Source organism: Lissotriton vulgaris, chromosome 2_1 (assembly GCF_964263255.1).
Source record: "Lissotriton vulgaris chromosome 2_1, aLisVul1.2, whole genome shotgun sequence".
Classification (NCBI taxonomy): Eukaryota; Metazoa; Chordata; class Amphibia; order Caudata; family Salamandridae; genus Lissotriton; species Lissotriton vulgaris.
The window spans coordinates 950,824,404-950,838,616 of record NC_141687.1 but is presented as its reverse complement, the minus strand read 5'-3'; positions in this window follow the sequence as shown (position 1 = coordinate 950,838,616).

Genomic DNA, 14,213 nt, shown 5'->3' with positions numbered 1-14,213 from the left:
GCAAGAGATACCCCATAGCAGTTCATGCCATGAGTTGTGCCTCACACGGGCAAAATAAAACTTTCAGGTTTTACAGCATTGAACTCTTGTTTAGAGACCCTCGTGGGGGAAACAGAGAATTGAATCTCAGAATGAGGGAGGCAATGTGATCATACGCTTAAAGAGGAACTGAACATTGACCACAGACTACAGTATTTCTTAGGCAAATGTATATTAATGTTCTAGATACTACAAGCGCAGTTTATTTCCATTTTCTAGTGTTCATTTGACAATGGGCATTTTCTTCTCCCATATCCAAACTGATATTCTAATAATGATATGAAGCGTGGAATTAGGTATTTGGTTTCTGATGGAGGAACCAACTGACGATTGTGCCCGTCACTTTTGAATATTTGACAGTGCAAGGGACTGGCAGTGAGTATTTATGATATGCAACAGCTGCTCTTTTAACTCAAGACTAATGGGAGTCTGGTCAGACTGTGATATGTTTATTGGATAGGTAGATGATATACTCTTACAGGTCACTAATGAGATTTCAATGGGGGTTAGGCGCTATCGTATGTTGCAATTTGTGGAGTAGCAAAGTATAATGATACTTTTTATGACAAGTGAGTAGCGAGGATTAGGGGTAACTTGTAATAAATGCTGGGTTGATAACATTAGTACCACTAGGTTAAAATGGCGGCCGGGATTGCGTGTCATGAATGGAGATCCAGACGAGCTGGTTCCTTCTAGACCTTTTTTTCTTGATCCCCTTATTAGATAGGTAGATTATATATTTGTGCAGGTCACTGACAATATTTCAATAGGGGTCAGGCGCTACCAGGCGTTGCAATTTTTTAGTGGCAACATGTAAGGATAATTTTAATGACTTGCTAGTATCTAGGATTAGTGGTAATGTTTAATAAATACTGGGTGTATAACATTAGCACCACTAGGTCAAAATGGCGGCAGATTTTGCATGTCGTGAATGGAGACATGAACGGGCTGGTTCCTTCCAGTCACTTTTCACTTGTTACAATACTTCTTTACGGCTGGCAACAGCGCCAATGTTATATGCTACAGATGGAGTACTCTAGCTCGTAAGCCAGTGGGCAGATACTGAAGTGAGTTTAATTTAGACTGGCAGAGAAGCAGCTAAAGACAGTATGTGATGGGGTTTAGAGGGCCACACAATTTTGTTGATATTATTACAAATGTTTAGTGTAGGAAGGTGGATATCTGACTATGGTTGCCCCCAACTTTTCGCCTGGTGTTTAGCTGGTTTTTCGACTTAGTTGACCTGGGGCCCTGCTATTCAGGACCCCAGGCCCACTGCTCTCTCTGTAAAATGGATTCCATGTACTCTAGGTACATATCTAATTGGATACTGAGTCACCTTATCAGCCCCTGTACAGTGTACCTTAGGTACCCAGGGCATAGGTGCAACCAGGGCCACCAGGGGCTGCAGCATGTATTATGCCACCCCTGGCTGGCCATCCAAATCTGACACAACTGGCTGATAAATCAGCTGGGGCAAGGTGGTGTAATCACCCTTTGCTTTAGATACTGTATCCCTATATCTAACCCTAAAATGGACACATATCCTCCTATCAGTCACTCCTATGGCAGGCCTTATCAAACCTGAAGGCAAAGGGCTTAGAATTATGTGAGATGGTGCTCTAGCATGAGCTGAGCCTGTCTGCAGCTTTCGGAACCAAGTCCTTTAGCTGTTTCCATGATAACGCTATACCATATACGCATTATAATCCTCGCGGTTATTGCTAACTTTGGTATAGCATTATCCAAACATGTCGAGTAAGGTGTCATACGAATTGGAATACTACCCCCCTCGCCAATTCTGGCGACGGGGTAGCATTCCACCCTTCTAGAGGGACACGACATGTATGTAACTGTGAACCCCGGTTAAAGTTAACTCGAGCCTCAGCATCACAAAATGGATGCTGCCACCACAGACACAAGTCTGACCTCCTGCTGCTGGGAGTCCTTCCAGCGAGGGAGGCTTGGACAAAGGGTTTCCTGCCTTGGGTAGCACCCCCCCAGACAGGATTTTGTGTATTAGGTAGGACAGGGCTGAAAGGAATGAGACATGCCTGGGGCACACAAGGTGTCCCTGTGCATACACTGGTCTGAACCAGTTTCTGGGGCTCTCCAGCCCCAGCTCTACCGCAAGACCGGACAAAGGATAGGGGGTGTAACCACCCCCCTTCCTGGTCCCACCCAGAGGAGGGACCTAGTCGTAGTACGGCCCCCTTTAGTCGGATAAAGGTAGGAGCTGGTCCCATTCCAAATTAGATTATACGGAACAACTTTACAAGAAGAAACTCTGGACTTCGACGTTCTGCTCCACAGAAGACTGAAGAAATCTCCCTTGTGGACAAGGAGTGTCTACCCTGCACAAGCAGGCACCATCAGCGGCTTCCCTATGTCGTCTTCCCTCGAGGATCCAGACTTCAGAGTCCGACAAGACCCGGATTCCCAGACCTATCCGACCTCTACCTACATCTGCAGCACAGCTGAGAACCGTGGGTGCGACGAGACACGTGGGGACCGGCCATCTTGAAAGAAGCAGCACCTCGCTCCAGCACGACTTCTGAGGTAACCTCGTCCAAGTGCTTTGGGGACTGAGAAGCCCCGACCCCGAGCAGCTCCTGCACCGAAGACCAGCCTTCCAGCATCCACAAGATCTGCGTGGGGCCCTTCTGCCAGTTTGCTGCTCGACGCGTTGTCTGGTCACTTGCCGGCTGGCTAGTGACCTCCTAGACGACGAACCTTGAAATCTTCACTGCTGGTCTGGTTGCTCCAGACTGGCCCTTGCTCCCTTCCAAAAGAGGAGCACCCCGGACCCTCCTGGTCCACTCTAGACGTAGTTTCCACTCACCGCGTGGGTTGCCTTTGCCAAGGCCTGTTGACTCCAAATCCGGATCCGACACCGCCGACAGCGAGAGCCTGCGTGGGACAGCTCGTGCTTCCATCCTGGTCGTCGAAGACACCACATGGTCCACGTGGCTGCAGAGACAAGCGTCCACTCTCACCTGATCGCGACAACGACATCTGGTTCCACTCCTGGTTCCACTCCAGTCACTGGCTAGTGACTTTGAACATTGTCCCCTCTGCTTTCAGGTTCTTCTCTTCACTGATCCACCCTTGGATCACACCGGACATCTTCCTCCTGATCGCCTGCAGCAACTTTTCTTCCAGGCTCCATAGACTTCAACGCCGGAACCCGACACGACTTCGCACCTATGCACCCACAGCCTGTGGGTGAGGTAACAAGAGCATTTCGGTGCTCAAGGGTAGCTTGACTCTCCTAGTGTCCAGTTCCATTGACATTTTAGTCCTACATAGTCAGGATTGTCCGTACTCACCTTTTACTTGAACTGTACTGTCCATAGACACTGTTACGCATCTAGCGTGTGAGTTCACACTCTGCACACGTGTTCCGTGGGCCTCCTATTACTTACCTAGAGCTTGTGTAGCGTGGTCCCAGCGATCCTACAGCCTCTGGACAGCTCCATTCCTTTTATCGACTTTCACATTCCACTTACTTAGTATATGGTTTGTCGTGCCCCTAGGGCACCATTGTAATTTGTGCAACTTAAACGTATTTTTCCTAAGAGATTGTCATGTGCTTAGCCCTCTGATCTCATAAAGAGTTCAGAGGTGTATGTTAGTTAATAAATATATTGTTTATTTTCATAACAACCTGTGTGATGTCCTTTCACTTGGTATTCAAGGGGTTATATGTGGTAAAACAGCTGGCTTCACATGCCAAAAGAGTTTAGCTTAAGACTGCTTTGTCCATGCTACCAATAGGATAGATGGTCTATAAGGTTGATTAAACAACCAATCACCATGAGGGTTGTTTGGACTGATACAAGGTGATCATTAGAACTAGTGAGCATCATATATCAGGCCAACTTCTCACATTTAGTCTTATGCTTGATTCATTAGGGGGAACTGTCCAGTTATCGATATTGCTTGAAAGGTGGGACTATACTTAAGGAACCGTAATTGGTATAATATTGATATGCATACAGACACAGGATATTGGTAGGCTGACATGATCACAGTGATTGGGGGCAATCTTTAAGGTATATATGATTCAATGTTAGACAATCAAAAGAATGTTCGGTCTGCTTCAACGCATAGATTCGAACAGCGAATTGCGCAACAGACGGGTCGGAACTACAACCGGAAACAGAGGTAGGCATTGTTTGGCTAATTTAGAGATATAATTTGCAAAGATGAGGATCATGTACATGAGACTTTCTATTTTCCTGTTCCAGGAACGGCCATTAAGAGATCTTCGGCAAGACAGGAACCATTTTGAAGGTTTTGATGGGGTTTAAATAACTTAAGAAGGTTAAGTTACTTACCTGTAATCCTAGTTCTCTTCCAGGGGTATACTCAAAGCCATAAACACTGAATAAACCCTGCCCAAGTGCAGGACCCTGGAAATCCCCGCCCACATGCCGGACCCCAAAGCATATACAAAAAAATAAAAGAATATATATATATATATATATATATATATATATATGTGAGAACACTGGATCCCTTCACTCTAGCTCTGCGTATGCGGACACTGCCTCCACGCCAACCACAGGAAGGAAGAGACGAACCACCGATCTGGCAGGCAAATAGTATTTTATTTCTTGCAGTTCACTCAGCCATATATCAGCGACGCGTTTCGGGCACGGATGCCCTTGCTCACGCTGCTATGTATATATGTGTGTGTGTGTGTGTGTATGTTTAGGTAAAAAGTGCAGAGTACTTCCAAAACATACATATATACATATATAAACATGCAGCCTATTATACTTCAAATAGGTTAATATGCCAAAATTACATGGGTCTTCATTCAAAGAAAATAATCTCACATAAATACTGTAAATACTGTAACAGAGAACATACACATCCTGGTGGCCGACCGCACTAGGAACTCCCAACACCCACCGAACATGCACACAACTTAGGGGTCATCCTCGACTCTACCCTCTCCATGACGAAGCAGGTCAACACCGCCGTCTCCTCCTCCTGCTTCAACACCCTCCGCATGCTACGCAGGATCTTCAAGGGGCTCCCCACTGAAACAAGAAGGACGGTCACCCAGGCCCTCGTCCGCAGTAGACTGGACTACGGAAACGCACTCTATGCAGGAGCCCCGGCCAAACTCCTGAAACGGCTTCAACGCATTCAAAACGCCTCCACACACCTGATCCCCGACATCCCTCGCCGCAGCCACCTAACACCCCACCTATGAGACCTACACTGGCTCCCTATCAACAATAGGATAACCTTCAAACTCCTCACCCACGCACACAAGGTACTCCACAACACCGGACCAACGTACCTCAACAGCCGACTCAGCCTCTACACCCCCACCCGCCAGCTCAGCCCTGCAGACCGTGCCCTCGCCACCGCCCCTCGCATCCAAAGAGTGACCGCCGGCGGCAGATCATTCTCCCACTTTGCCGCCAAGACATGGAAAACCCTCCCCATCCGCCTGCGGCAGACCGAAGACCTTTTGACCTTCAGAAGACTTCTCAAGACCTGGATCTTCGAACAGTAGCAGCATATCCCCTCCCCCCAGCGCCTTGAGACCATCACGGGTGTGTAGTGCACTTTACGAATGCCATGATTGATTGTGTTCCAACTCAGCCCTTTATTTTCGGAGAAAAAGGCAAGTAATAGAAGGCAATTAGCCCATAGGCTGCATAGATGCAAAAACATCACAGTACTAAAAAACTGGCACCCTGAGTGGCGTGGCCAAGATGGCGATCCAAATGAACGTGTCTCCATGAGGCTCCTCGCTTTGAACTCCTTTCCCCGGCCAAACTAAGCTTAAAGTGTCCCCCCGTACCACACTTTTTGACCCAAATGAGTGGGAGACCGAGGAACTTCGCCCAGGTGGAATTCTGTACAACTACACGCCGGTATAACTGCCTCTGTATCCCGAGACCGGACTCACATAATTGCGCCGGGTCAGAGGCGGTGAAGAAACAAACTGCTGGTGGCTAGAAGGGGACCAGGTTAGCTCCCGGAGGGCTGAGTGCGAGCCGAGACAGGGATAGACGGAGCATCGGTGTCCCCGCTGACTTCCATCGCAGGGCCCAGATAGAGAAAGGCCAACTCAGAGAAGCACTGTGGAGAGCAGCTTCCGAGCCGCGAGGCTCATACCGCGCAAGACTGAGGGTAAGGAGCGCGAGAAGGGAGCGACCTCTAGGGCCCGGTTCCCGGGAGCGGCATCGCCCAGACCTGGGGCCCACATTGGGGAATTGGCGCCAAGAATTGGGAAGAGGGCTGGAAGCTGAGACCAACGAAAGCCCAACGAAAGGGACTAGCAGCACCAGCAGGGGGCCAGCTGACCCCAGATTCCAATAGGGACTGCCGGTTCTTCGTCCGCCCGGGGGGCTCCCCTGAAATCTGGGGGCTGACCGTGATCGCGGCCCAGCCTTCCCAGCAGGAGTCACGAAAATCGAGGCCAGAGCCAAAGGCCTATCCGCTGAAGAGATGTAGGAGAGTCGTCTCACTGGGACATCACCAGGCGCGGTTTCCCTGCCACAAGGTCCACAGTAAGCAAGTTGGAAAGGGTGGGGAGAGAGAAGGAAACAACATCCGAGGCCACACCAAACAGAGCACTACTACCCAGGTGAAACTGAAGTAATGGCGCCTGAAACAGAGAGGCAGGGGTGCAGCTAGGCCTAAGTGAAAGTGACCATCTGCGCTGGCGGGAGGCCCTGCTGACCTCCTGCCTGGAGCGACATCACTGGAACCTTGCTTGTACAAGGGGGCACCGCGGACATCTCCAGGGTATCACTCACACGAGAACCTAGCTGACAAGGGAGCGAAAGGAGGCCAGGGTTGCGGGCCTCTTGCAGTGAGAGGAGGCGCCTTCAATCCCTGGGCCCTCCCAGCGGCCAGCACTTCGGCCACTAGCCCAGCACTTGGGGGGGAAGGGGGTGCGCGGGGGCTGACGGCACCCCCCAGTGAAGTCCAACCAGAGCCCTCAATAACATATACAGCCCGCAAGCACCAAACGCAGCGAAGGGGGGGCCCGGTCACACGACTGCACGCCCCCGCCTTACCATTGCTTCTACCCCCATAGCAGTGTAAACGGAACCACATAGAAGGGGGACAGAGGTGGAGGACCCAACGCCATATTCAACGCGGGACAGCCGCATCACGAAAGGTGGGGGCAGTCCCTCCAGCCACAATCGGAATGTCCCTGGCCCATAAGACGGCCGAGGGCCAAGCCATGCAAGGCAGCGCCAGAGCAGCAACGGTCCCTCAGAGCACAGGCCACTTCACTCCCGGTACAATATACAAAGAGTTGACGCCGAAGAGAGAAGACCATCCAGCCACTACACAGGGCGTCACAGGAGACTGGTGCCCGCCTATCACTCTGACGGACCTGGGAGTTGGCCCCTGGACACCCATGGGCCCTGCAGCCAGAATCGGGGATCCCCGGGGGCACTTGAGTCGCGGGTCGCGGACCATGAACTGAGACATTTTGAGGCCTCAGGGGTCACCCACACCTGAAAACCAGTCAAGTCAAGTCAAAGGATTTATATAGCGCACTACATACCCGGAGGGTTTCAAGGCGCTTAGGAAGGGGAGGAGAATTACTTGTCAAATATCCACGTTTTAAGTTGCTTTCTGAATGCTAGGTGGTTCTGGGTAAGGCGGAGGTAAGCGGGGAGAGAGTTCCATGTTTTAGCAGCCAGGTATGAAAAGGATCTGCCTCCCATGGTGGTCTTGTTGATGCGAGGTACAGTGGCGAGGGCTTGGCTGGAAGAACGTAGTTGGCGGGAGGGGGTGTAGAAGGACAGTCGTGAGTTGAGGCATTCTGGACCGATGTCGTAGAGTGATTTGTGTGCGTGGGTAAGCAGTCGGAAAGTGATCCTCTTATTGACGGGTAGCCAGTGGAGGTCTTTAAGGTGACCAGAGATGTGATCGTTGCGTGGGATGTCTAATATGAGTCTGGCTGAGGCGTTTTGGATTCGTTGGAGTTTCTTCTGGAGTTTTGCGGTAGTACCTGCGTAGAGGGTGTTTCCGTAGTCCAGTCGGCTCGTGACCAGAGCGTGGGTGACTATTTTCCATGTTTCGGAGGGGATCCAGCGAAATGTTTTTCTGAGCATGCGAAGAATGTTGAAGCAGGATGAGGATACGGCGCTGACTTGTCTGTTCATTGAGAGTGAAGAATCCAGGATGACGCCTAGGTTTCGTGCGTGGTCAGTCGGGATGGGTGCTTTTCCGAGGGCTTCCGGCCACCAGGAGTCGTCCCATGCAGAGGGGGAAGTACCTAAGATGAGGACTTCTGTTTTGTCTGAGTTCAGTTTCAGACGGCTTTGTTTCATCCATTCGGCAACTTCTTTCATTCCTTCGTGTAGGTTGGTTTTGGCGGTGCTGGGGTCATTGGTGAGGGAAATGATCAGTTGGGTGTCATCCGCGTACGAGATGATGTTGAGGTTGTGTTGGCGTGCGATGGCCGCGAGGGGGCTCATGTAAACGTTGAAGAGGGTGGGACTGAGTGAGGATCCTTGTGGTACGCCGCAGATTACTTCAGAGGCCTCGGACTTGAATGGTGGAAGGCGGACTCTCTGGGTTCTTCCGGTGAGGAACGAGGTGATCCATTTAAGTGCTTTTCCTTGGATTCCGATGTTATTGAGGCGTTGTAATAGGGTGCTGTGGCAGACTGTGTCGAATGCTGCAGAGAGGTCGAGGAGGATGAGGGCGACTGTGTCTCCATTGTCCAGTAGAGTTCGGATTTCGTCTGTTGCTGCGATGAGGGCGGTCTCAGTGCTGTGTTTTGCTCGAAAGCCAGATTGTGAGGGGTCGAGGGATTTGTTGGCTTCGAGGAAGGCGGCGAGCTGGTTGTTGACAGCTTTCTCGATGACTTTGGCCGGGAATGGAAGAAGCGAGATGGGGCGGTAATTTTTGAGTTTGGTGGGGTCCGCTGTGGGTTTTTTCAGAAGGGCGGTGAGTTCGGCGTGTTTCCAGTCTTCCGGGAAGGTGGCGGAGTTGAAGGAGCAGTTGATGACGTCTCGGAGGTGCGGTGCTATGGCGGAGTCAGCTTTGTTGAAGATGTGGTGAGGGCATGGGTCTGTGGGGGATCCTGAGTGGATGGAATTCATCAGGCGGATGGTGTCCTCAGTGGAGATTGGGTTCCAGACGTTAAGGGTGTTCACGGGGGGATGATGATCAGCAGATGGTAGGGTGGGTTGGTTTCCGGGTTGGTTGTCAAAGCTGTTGTGGATGTCTGCAATCTTGTTGTGGAAGAATGAGGCTAGGGAGTCGCAGAGGGTTTGAGAGGGGGTGATGTCGTTGGAGTTGGCCGAGGGATTGGAAAATTCCTTGACGATGTTGAAAAGTTCCTTGCTGTTGTGAGCGTTGTTGTCGAGTCGATCCTTGAATGCTGTTTTCTTGGCTTTTCGGATTAGTTGGTGGTGAGTGCGGGTGGCGTTTTTGAAGGCGTCAACATGCAAGAAGGGGAGCGCATCCTCACAGACATGCTTCTGAAAGGACCCAACAGAGGGCAAAAAGCCCCCCCCCCCGCCCCCCATCCCAATCCAAACAATCACCAGACAATGCTGACAGGGCGGTACCGATTACCCGGGCCTTTCTAGAATCTCTTCAACTCTCTCTGTAAGGACTTCCACACACTCAAGCAAGAGGTGGCAGGAGAAGTGCAAGAGATACAGTGACATGTGGACGGCCAGGGGGAACGAGTGGCAGCAATTGAGGACAGTGACCACACCAGGAGTGAGGGAATGGAACAACTCCAGCAAGAAATCATTTGTCTCCAGGCACATGCTGAGGATCTCGAAAATAGGTTGCGACGAAACATACGAGTTCGGGGGGTCCCTCCATCCGCAGAGGGAGCAGATGTAACACGCTACCTACTAAGACTCTTCAGGGACATACTCAGGGAAAGCCCAGACCTTGACATCCAGATTGACAGGGCGCACAGGGTGGGTCCACCACGTCGAGCTTCCCCCCCCCCCCCCCCCCCTGCCAGACATACTCACCTTCCTTCCAAAAGATCCTGATGGAAGCTAGACTGAAACAACCCATACAGTACCAGGGTCACTCAGTGGCACTCTTTCAAGACCTCTCCACCATCACGCTCCAGAAAAGAAAGGCGTTCAAGGAGGCCACTTCCTTCCAGCGAGACAAGAGGGTAACGTACTCCTGGGCCACCCATTTAGACTGATCTTTAGGTGGAATGGAGAGCAACACCAAATGAGGTCCCTTCGAGAAACCTGCTATCTTCTAGGCCTCGCCCACACGGAACCTGAAGTTTCTCCACCCCATCCCAACAACCACGAAACGATGGGTGGCAAAGAGTGCGCAGACGACATACCTCAGAAGCGGCTGGCCTGAAACGAGATCAAGCAACTCTGTTGCAGGAGAGAGCGGTGGCCGTGAATGCGGTATCCAAGGACACCTCGCCTCTTGCCTAATCTGATTTTCAAAGGGGGACACTCTTGATGAGACTTATAGCTGGCTGTGGGGGGCAAGGGGGCCGCATGGTGCCGAGGTGCACGCTCGTACAGGTAACTCAACCAAATGCCTGCAATGCCAAGGGGCAGGCATTGACTTTGACTTATTGGAAGGGGGACCAAGTTGGGGTTAGGGAGGGGGAGCTGGGTTGGTTGTTAGGGGAGGGAGGGCGGGTCAGTGGGGGAGGGGGGAGATGGGGAAGTGGGGAGGGAACCGGTGTGCCGCACGACGGGGGACACAAGAGTCATCGAAGGGGGGCAGCCTCCCCCAGGGCCACACATCTCCTAGACTAGGGACATCATGTCAGACACCACTCTGAAGGTACTTACCCTGAATGTAAAAGGGCTTAACAATTCTATCAAACGAAGGGCCGTGTTTTCATACTTGGAGAACTCAGGAACTTCGATCTGCTTGTTGCAGGAAACACTCCTTCTCTCAAAAGACTGGCCCAGGATGCGCTCCAGAGCATTCCCCCAGCAGTATTACTCATGTACCAGTAATGAAGCGGGGTGGGCCATACGGTTTGTTAGACATTTCAAGGGTCAGGTAGGGGACAAGGTAGCCGAAATCAAAGGCAGGCTCCTGGTTTACAACATACAGGTAGGAGAAATGACAATAGTCATTGGGTCCATTTATGCCCCCAACTCGAGACAAGAATCTTTTCTCAAAGGGGCCCTGTCTGACACTCTCAGTCACCACACACGGCTCACCCTGGTGGGAGGAGACCTTAACCTGGTGATGGACCAAGAGCTAGATAGATCGGGTCACCGGTTTGGTTCCACAGAGGCAATCTCATCAGAGGGAAAGAAATGGTAGGCTAGCAGGGGACTATTGGACATCCCGCGGGTGGCACACCCCCACAGCACTCACTACACATTTTACTCCCATGTGCACTGTACGTATGTACGTATCACTTTATAGGGTCCTCAGAACTGGCCGCAACAGTCTCAGAAGTGGATATTGTCCCAGCCGCACTCTCAGATCATGACACAGTAACACTTACGATGACCGTCCCTTGCACCAAAACACAAAGAGGCAGCTGGTGCCTGCGTGAAGCCCTCTTGCAATGGAAAGGTGTGGTCCAACAGCTGCGTAAAAGCATTACTGACTACCTTACACTCAACGACAGGTCGGACGTACCTCTGACAGCGGTTTGGGGGGCACTTAAGGCAGTAGTGCGGGGGGACCTCATAGCTTTATCGGCAGCAGAGGCCAAAGGCCGCAAAGAAAAAAGGGAGGCGCTTTCAGCTAGGGTGTCCTAACTAGAGAGAGCGCACAGCTTGCCGAGTTGGACCTGGATCGTTTGGAATACGCAGCCCTCCGGCTGCGACACATACTATGTGGGAGGCGACAAAACAGGGCGACTGTTTTTAGACGCCGAGAAGGCGTTTGACAGCGTGTACTGGGGTTTTTTTAGATAAGACGTTGACGCGCTTCAGAATAAGGGACCGATTCAGGGCATGGGTCACTAGCTGCTATGATGCACCCAGGGCAACGATCCGGGTCAACGGCATAGGCTCGCAACCTTTCGACATCAGGCACTGCACCAGACAGGGATGCCCGCTATCGCCCCTTCAGTTCGCGCTCTACATAGAACCTCTTGCGCAGAGAATTAGAGACAAGTCTGATATAGTGGGCATCACCTTGGGGGGGGGGGGGGGGGGGGGGGGGCTACATACCATCAGCCTTTATGCCGATGATATACTGGCCGTACTTGACACTCCTACACAATCTGTTCCAGCCTTTCCGAAGGAAGTTAAGTCAATGCTCCTTCCACTAGGCCGCAACGCGCTTAAACTGGATGGCGGGCCGCTGGCGTGTAGGGGAGTGTTATCTCACACCTCGATCCCGTATATGGGGGGGATCACCCCGATGCCAAGCACTGTGCAAACACTCGATTGAAACTACTCCGATCTTCTCTCCCAAATACAGGGAGACCTGAGGAGATGGCAGCAACAACCACTGTCACTTTTGGGACGAGTTGCTGGAGTCAAAATGCCCCCCCTCCCTAAAGTCCTTTATATTTTCCAGACCATTCCAGTGACTCCCCCTCTAGAAATGTTAAAGAAATTTTAAGACGCAATACACCATTTTATTTGGTCTGGGAAACGTGCCCGGATGCATAGGGAACTTATCCACCGTGCACCGCTAGAGGGAGGATTGGGGATACCTAACCTGCTGAGGTACTTCCAGGCCACACAGCTACGATACCTTTTAGAGTGGAACCGTCCAGAATCAGAGAAGGAGGTGGCTCTTCCAGGACAGAGCAATGGCGCAAATGTCACTCTGGAAAATCCCCTTCCTGAAACGTTCCGACAGGCCGACCTACATCAACAAGTCCCCCATCACTCGCACGATATTGCGGGTATGGGATACGGTGGCGGTCAAAAGGGGGCTCACCACCTTCCCTTCACCTATTACGCCACTTTTTGACAACCCTGCCTTCGCTCCAGGGCAGGTGAAACAGGCATTCGGGCAGTGGAGAAACTCGGAATGCAGGTCTGCGGAGAATTAAAAAACAAATTTCTTAATGAGGCTTGCCCAAACTGAGCATCCACTTGTGTTTTAGAGTCCAAACAGTAATAGCAAGTGAAAGTATGGACTGATCGCCATGTGGCTGCTTTACAAATTCCTGAAATAGGTACATTCCTAATGAGTCGTGGTAGAGGCTTTTTCCCAGGTAGAATGAGCCTTAGGTTTGCCCGGGAGGGCTTTGTTGGCTAGTTGGCACGGCAAAGATATACAATAAACTATCCACCAAGAGATAGGCCTTTTAGAAGCAGCAGAACCAGCATTTATGGAACCATAGTTTATAAATAGGCAGTCCGATTTTCTAAAGGCCTATATCTTGTCTGAAAAGAATTTCAGAACCCTCTTGAAGTCTAGTGAATGGAGGGACTTCTAGAGGATTTGAGGGATTGGGAAAGAAGGTGGGGAGGGTGATAGCCTGATTAATATTGAAATCCGAGACCACTTTGGGTAGGAAGCTCAGATGGGTTCCTAAAACCACTGTTTGCATGAAAAGCGATGCAAGGCCTGGATCTCACCAACCCTGCGAGCAGATGTGATGGCCACTAAAAAAGCGGCCTTCCATGACAAGTGCTGCAGAGAAGCTCTGTGAATAGGCTCAAAAGGAGCACCGATCAACATGGCCAAAACTATGTTGAGCTCCCAAGGTGGAGATGAAGATCTGATCGGTGGGTAAACCTTTTTTTATCCCCTCAAGAAAATCCTTAACCACAGGAAGTTGGTAAAAGGAAACTTATGGAGGGGACTTTCTGTATGCAGTGATAAATGCTAAATGAACCTTTATAGAGGAAAACTGAAGGTCAGATTTGGCCAAATGTAGCAAATACACCTGCCGGGATTGGTGGAAAGGCGTAAAGTAATGTCTGAGACCATTTTATCAAAAGGGCATTCCCCCGTGAACTTGGTGGCTGAAACCTGGATGCGAAGACGGGGCATTTTGCACTTTCTGTGTCTGCAAATCAGACGGATGTCAGGCACTCCCATTGGTGGAAAATGGCTTGCGTGACCTCGTTGTTGATCACCCAGTCGTGAGCTTCGACAAAGTCCCGACTTAGGGGGTCTGCTTGGACGTGGAGTTCCTGAAAGATGAATCGCCACAATGGTGACATTTCTTGCAAGAAGCCATTTCCAGATGGTTTGAGCCTCCAGAGAGAGAGAGGTCTCAACCTGGTACC